This window comes from Oncorhynchus kisutch, unplaced genomic scaffold (genome assembly GCF_002021735.2).
Source record: "Oncorhynchus kisutch isolate 150728-3 unplaced genomic scaffold, Okis_V2 scaffold2526, whole genome shotgun sequence".
NCBI lineage: Eukaryota > Metazoa > Chordata > Actinopteri > Salmoniformes > Salmonidae > Oncorhynchus > Oncorhynchus kisutch.
The window spans coordinates 22,648-28,647 of NW_022264471.1; the positions used below are offsets into that span (position 1 = coordinate 22,648).

The 6,000-nt window shown below is 38.2% G+C and overlaps 7 non-coding genes across 7 annotated transcripts; all 7 read left to right on the plus strand.

Moving 5' to 3' along the window:
• The first annotated feature begins 455 nt into the window (after window positions 1–455).
• Window positions 456–527, plus strand: trnaa-ugc (transfer RNA alanine (anticodon UGC)). Its single transcript has one exon. It is a non-coding gene; the product is annotated as a tRNA-Ala (tRNA).
• Window positions 528–1,141: 614 nt separating this feature from the next.
• trnaa-ugc (transfer RNA alanine (anticodon UGC)) lies at window positions 1,142–1,213 on the plus strand. The gene has a single exon. It is a non-coding gene; the product is annotated as a tRNA-Ala (tRNA).
• A 613-nt stretch (window positions 1,214–1,826) lies between these two features.
• trnaa-ugc (transfer RNA alanine (anticodon UGC)) lies at window positions 1,827–1,898 on the plus strand. The gene has a single exon. It is a non-coding gene; the product is annotated as a tRNA-Ala (tRNA).
• Window positions 1,899–2,511: 613 nt separating this feature from the next.
• trnaa-ugc (transfer RNA alanine (anticodon UGC)) lies at window positions 2,512–2,583 on the plus strand. Its single transcript has one exon. It is a non-coding gene; the product is annotated as a tRNA-Ala (tRNA).
• A 616-nt stretch (window positions 2,584–3,199) lies between these two features.
• Window positions 3,200–3,271, plus strand: trnaa-ugc (transfer RNA alanine (anticodon UGC)). The gene has a single exon. It is a non-coding gene; the product is annotated as a tRNA-Ala (tRNA).
• A 614-nt stretch (window positions 3,272–3,885) lies between these two features.
• Window positions 3,886–3,957, plus strand: trnaa-ugc (transfer RNA alanine (anticodon UGC)). Its single transcript has one exon. It is a non-coding gene; the product is annotated as a tRNA-Ala (tRNA).
• Window positions 3,958–4,571: 614 nt separating this feature from the next.
• trnaa-ugc (transfer RNA alanine (anticodon UGC)) lies at window positions 4,572–4,643 on the plus strand. The gene has a single exon. It is a non-coding gene; the product is annotated as a tRNA-Ala (tRNA).
• The last annotated feature ends 1,357 nt before the right edge of the window (window positions 4,644–6,000 follow it).

Consider the following 6,000-nt stretch of genomic DNA (forward strand, 5'->3'; position numbering starts at 1 on the left):
TTAGCTTGTTTGATAGCCTTGCGGAGGGAATAGCTGCGCTGTTTGTATTCAGTCATGTTACCAGACACCTTGCCCTGATTAAAAGCAGTGGTTCGCGCCTTCAGTTCCACACGAATGCTGCCATCAATCCACGGTTTCTGGTTGGGGAATGTTTTAATCGTTGCTATGGGAACGACATCTTCAACGCACGTTCTAATGAACTCGCACACCGAATCAGCGTATTCGTCAATGTTGTTGGCTGACGCAATACGAAACATCTCCCAGTCCACGTGATGGAAGCAGTCTTGGAGTGTGGAGTCAGCTTGTGTAACTCTGTGTTGTTGTTTGTGTTGCACTGCTTTGCTTTATCTTGGCCAGGTCGCAGTGGTGTATGAGAACTTGTCCTTAACTGGCTTACCTGGTTAAATAAAAGTGACATTTAAAAAAATAAGCAACATTTTTTAACTTCCCAGAAAGGGGATGTAGCTCAGTGGTACAGTGCATGCTTTGCATGTATGAGGTCCTTGGTTCAATCCCCAGCTTCTCCATGTTTTTTTGCAAAGACCCAACTTCTACTTTCCAGAATGTTGAAAATCTAAGCAGGAAACAGAGATGTGCAAAATCATTTGGTCTTGTAATCTGAAGAATATGCCTTCGCCCTGGCTTACATAAAAAAAATACAAAAATTAACCTGAATTAGTGACAGACTAGTTACCATCATTTTCTCACATTGCAATTGAAAGTTTTTTCTATGGTCTCTTTTTGGTCCATTTAGATTGTTAATGTAGATTGTATAGAATTATTTATTATTATTTTTATGTTATGGTTAAAAATGTTAATGTTTTACTGTGACTTGTCGTAGGCTCCTAAGTAGACCATAAGGTTAAAAACCAAACCAAATTAAGACAACTAAACTGAAAAACAAAAAAATACAATTAAAAACTAAGTTGCTCCGCCAGAGTGTCTCTTTTGGGTCAATTTTGTTGGTCCCAAGCCCGGATTTGTTTGTTCCATGTGTAACTCTGTGTTGTTGTTTGTGTTGCACTGCTTTGCTTTATCTTGGCCAGGTCGCAGTGGTGTATGAGAACTTGTCCTTAACTGGCTTATCTGGTGAAATAAAAGTGACATTTAAAAAAATAGGCAACATTTATTTTCCTAGAAAGGGGATGTAGCTCAGTGGTAGAGTGCATGCTTTGCATGTATGAGGTCCTGGGTTCAATCCCCAGCTTCTCCATGTTTTTTTGCAAAGACCCAACTTCTACTTTCCAGAATGTTGAAATTCTAAGCAGGAAACAGAGATGTGCAAAATCATTTGGTCTTGTAATCTGAAGAATATGCGTTCGCCCTGGCTTACATAAAAAAATACAAAAATTAACCTGAATTAGGGCCAGACTAGTTACCATCATTTTCTCACATTGCAATTGAAAGTCTTTTCTATTGTCTCTTTTTGGTCCATTTAGATTGTTAATGTAGATTGTATAGAATTATTTATTATTATTTTAATGTTATGGTTAAAAATGTTAATGTTTTACTGTGACTTGTCGTAGGCTCCTAAGTAGACCATAAGGTTAAAAAACAAACCAAATTAAGAAAACTAAACTGAAAAACAAAAAAATACAATTAAAAACTAAGTTGCTCCGCCAGAGTGTCTCTTTTGGGTCACTTTTGTTGGTCCCAAGACCGGATTTGTTTGTTCCATGTGTAACTCTGTGTTGTTGTTTGTGTTGCACTGCTTTGCTTTATCTTGGCCAGGTCGCAGTGGTGTATGAGAACTTGTCCTTAACTGGCTTATCTGGTGAAATAAAAGTGACATTTAAAAAAATAGGCAACATTTATTTTCCTAGAAAGGGGATGTAGCTCAGTGGTAGAGTGCATGCTTTGCATGTATGAGGTCCTGGGTTCAATCCCCAGCTTCTCCATGTTTTTTTGCAAAGACCCAACTTCTACTTTCCAGAATGTTGAAATTCTAAGCAGGAAACAGAGATGTGCAAAATCATTTGGTCTTGTAATCTGAAGAATATGCGTTCGCCCTGGCTTACATAAAAAAATACAAAAATTAACCTGAATTAGGGCCAGACTAGTTACCATCATTTTCTCACATTGCAATTGAAAGTCTTTTCTATTGTCTCTTTTTGGTCCATTTAGATTGTTAATGTAGATTGTATAGAATTATTTATTATTATTTTAATGTTATGGTTAAAAATGTTAATGTTTTACTGTGACTTGTCGTAGGCTCCTAAGTAGACCATAAGGTTAAAAAACAAACCAAATTAAGAAAACTAAACTGAAAAACAAAAAAATACAATTAAAAACTAAGTTGCTCCGCCAGAGTGTCTCTTTTGGGTCACTTTTGTTGGTCCCAAGACCGGATTTGTTTGTTCCATGTGTAACTCTGTGTTGTTGTTTGTGTTGCACTGCTTTGCTTTATCTTGGCCAGGTCGCAGTGGTGTATGAGAACTTGTCCTTAACTGGCTTATCTGGTGAAATAAAAGTGACATTTAAAAAAATAGGCAACATTTATTTTCCTAGAAAGGGGATGTAGCTCAGTGGTAGAGTGCATGCTTTGCATGTATGAGGTCCTGGGTTCAATCCCCAGCTTCTCCAAGTTTTTTTGCAAAGACCCAACTTCTACTTTCCAGAATGTTGAAATTCTAAGCAGGAAACAGAGATGTGCAAAATCATTTGGTCTTGTAATCTGAAGAATATGCGTTCGCCCTGGCTTACATAAAAAAATACAAAAATTAACCTGAATTAGGGCCAGACTAGTTACCATCATTTTCTCACATTGCAATTGAAAGTCTTTTCTATTGTCTCTTTTTGGTCCATTTAGATTGTTAATGTAGATTGTATAGAATTATTTATTATTATTTTAATGTTATGGTTAAAAATGTTAATGTTTTACTGTGACTTGTCGTAGGCTCCTAAGTAGACCATAAGGTTAAAAAACAAACCAAATTAAGAAAACTAAACTGAAAAACAAAAAAATACAATTAAAAACTAAGTTGCTCCGCCAGAGTGTCTCTTTTGGGTCACTTTTGTTGGTCCCAAGACCGGATTTGTTTGTTCCATGTGTAACTCTGTGTTGTTGTTTGTGTTGCACTGCTTTGCTTTATCTTGGCCAGGTCGCAGTGGTGTATGAGAACTTGTCCTTAACTGGCTTACCTGGTTAAATAAAAGTGACATTTAAAAAAATAAGCAACATTTTTTAACTTCCCAGAAAGGGGATGTAGCTCAGTGGTACAGTGCATGCTTTGCATGTATGAGGTCCTTGGTTCAATCCCCAGCTTCTCCATGTTTTTTTGCAAAGACCCAACTTCTACTTTCCAGAATGTTGAAAATCTAAGCAGGAAACAGAGATGTGCAAAATCATTTGGTCTTGTAATCTGAAGAATATGCCTTCGCCCTGGCTTACATAAAAAAAATACAAAAATTAACCTGAATTAGTGACAGACTAGTTACCATCATTTTCTCACATTGCAATTGAAAGTTTTTTCTATGGTCTCTTTTTGGTCCATTTAGATTGTTAATGTAGATTGTATAGAATTATTTATTATTATTTTTATGTTATGGTTAAAAATGTTAATGTTTTACTGTGACTTGTCGTAGGCTCCTAAGTAGACCATAAGGTTAAAAACCAAACCAAATTAAGACAACTAAACTGAAAAACAAAAAAATACAATTAAAAACTAAGTTGCTCCGCCAGAGTGTCTCTTTTGGGTCACTTTTGTTGGTCCCAAGCCCGGATTTGTTTGTTCCATGTGTAACTCTGTGTTGTTGTTTGTGTTGCACTGCTTTGCTTTATCTTGGCCAGGTCGCAGTGGTGTATGAGAACTTGTCCTTAACTGGCTTACCTGGTGAAATAAAAGTGACATTTAAAAACATCGGCAACATTTTTTTTCCTAGAAAAGGGATGTAGCTCAGTGGTAGAGCGCATCCTTTGCATGTATGAGGTCCTGGGTTCAATCCCCAGCTTCTCCATGTTTTTTTGCAAAGACCCAACTTCTACTTTCCAGAATGTTTAAATTCTAAGCAGGAAACAGAGATGTGCAAAATCATTTGGTCTTGTAATCTGAAGAATATGCGTTCGCCCTGGCTTACATAAAAAAATACAAAAATTAACCTGAATTAGGGCCAGACTAGTTACCATCATTTTCTCACATTGCAATTGAAAGTCTTTTCTATTGTCTCTTTTTGGTCCATTTAGATTGTTAATGTAGATTGTATAGAATTATTTATTATTATTTTAATGTTATGGTTAAAAATGTTAATGTTTTACTGTGACTTGTCGTAGGCTCCTAAGTAGACCATAAGGTTAAAAAACAAACCAAATTAAGAAAACTAAACTGAAAAACAAAAAAATACAATTAAAAACTAAGTTGCCTCCGCCAGAGTGTCTCTTTTGGGTCACTTTTGTTGGTCCCAAGCCCGGATTTGTTTGTTCCATGTGTAACTCTGTGTTGTTGTTTGTGTTGCACTGCTTTGCTTTATCTTGGCCAGGTCGCAGTGGTGTATGAGAACTTGTCCTTAACTGGCTTACCTGGTGAAATAAAAGTGACATTTAAAAAAATAGGCAACATTTTCTTTCCTAGAAAGGGGATGTAGCTCAGTGGTAGAGCGCATGCTTTGCATGTATGAGGTCCTGGGTTCAATCCCCAGCTTCTCCATGTTTTTTTGCAAAGACCCAACTTCTACTTTCCAGAATGTTTAAATTCTAAGCAGGAAACAGAGATGTGCAAAATCATTTGGTCTTGTAATCTGAAGAATATGCGTTCGCCCTGGCTTACATAAAAAAATACAAAAATTAACCTGAATTAGGGCCAGACTAGTTACCATCATTTTCTCACATTGCAATTGAAAGTCTTTTCTATGGTCTCTTTTGGTCCATTTAGATTGTTAATGTAGATTGTATAGAATTATTTGTTTTTATTTTAATGTTATGGTTAAAAATGTTAATGTTTTACTGTGACTTGTCGTAGGCTCCTAAGTAGACCATAAGGTTAAAAACCAAACCAAATTAAGACAACTAAACTGAAAAACAAAAAAATACAATTAAAAACTAAGTTGCTCCGCCAGAGTGTCTCTTTTGGGTCACTTTTGTTGGTCCAAGCCCGGATTTGTTTGTTCCATGTGTAACTGATGTTGCTCTTGCTGCGGGCGATTCCCTGATCCACCTCTACGCAGACGACACCCTTCTATATACTTTCGGCCCGTCTTTGGACACTGTGCTATCTAACCTCCAAACAAGCTTCAATGCCATACAACACTCCTTCCGTGGCCTCCAACTGCTCTTAAACGCTAGTAAAACCAAATGCATGCTTTTCATCAACCGGTCGCTGCCTGCACCTGCATGCCCGACTAGCATCACCACCCTGGATGGTTCCGACCTAGAATATGTGGACGTCTATAAGTACCTAGGTGTCTGGCTAGACTGCAAACTCTCCTTCCAGACTCATATCAAACATCTCCAATCGAAAATCAAATCAAGAGTCGGCTTTCTATTCCTCACAAAGCCTCCTCACTCAAGCCGCCAAGCTTACCCTAGTAAAACTGACTATCCTACCGATCCTCGACTTCGGCGATGTCATCTACAAAATGGCTTCCAACACTCTACTCAGGCAAACTGGATGCAGTCTATCACAGTGCCATCCGTTTTGTCACTAAAGCACCTTATACCACCCACCACTGCGACTTGTATGCTCTAGTCGGCTGGCCCTCGCTACATATTCGTCGCCAGACCCACTGGCTCCAGGTCATCTACAAGTCTATGCTAGGTAAAGCTCCGCCTTATCTCAGCTCACTGGTCACGATGGCAACACCCATCCGTAGCACGCGCTCCAGCAGGTGTATCTCACTGATCATCCCTAAAGCCAACACCTCATTTGCCGCCTTCGTTCCAGTACTCTGCTGCCTGTGACTGGAACGAATTGCAAAAATCGCTGAAGTTGGAGACTTTTATCTCCTCACCAACATTCAACATCTAGCTACTTTTCTGCTCTTCTGACCTGTACAGACCATCTTGTT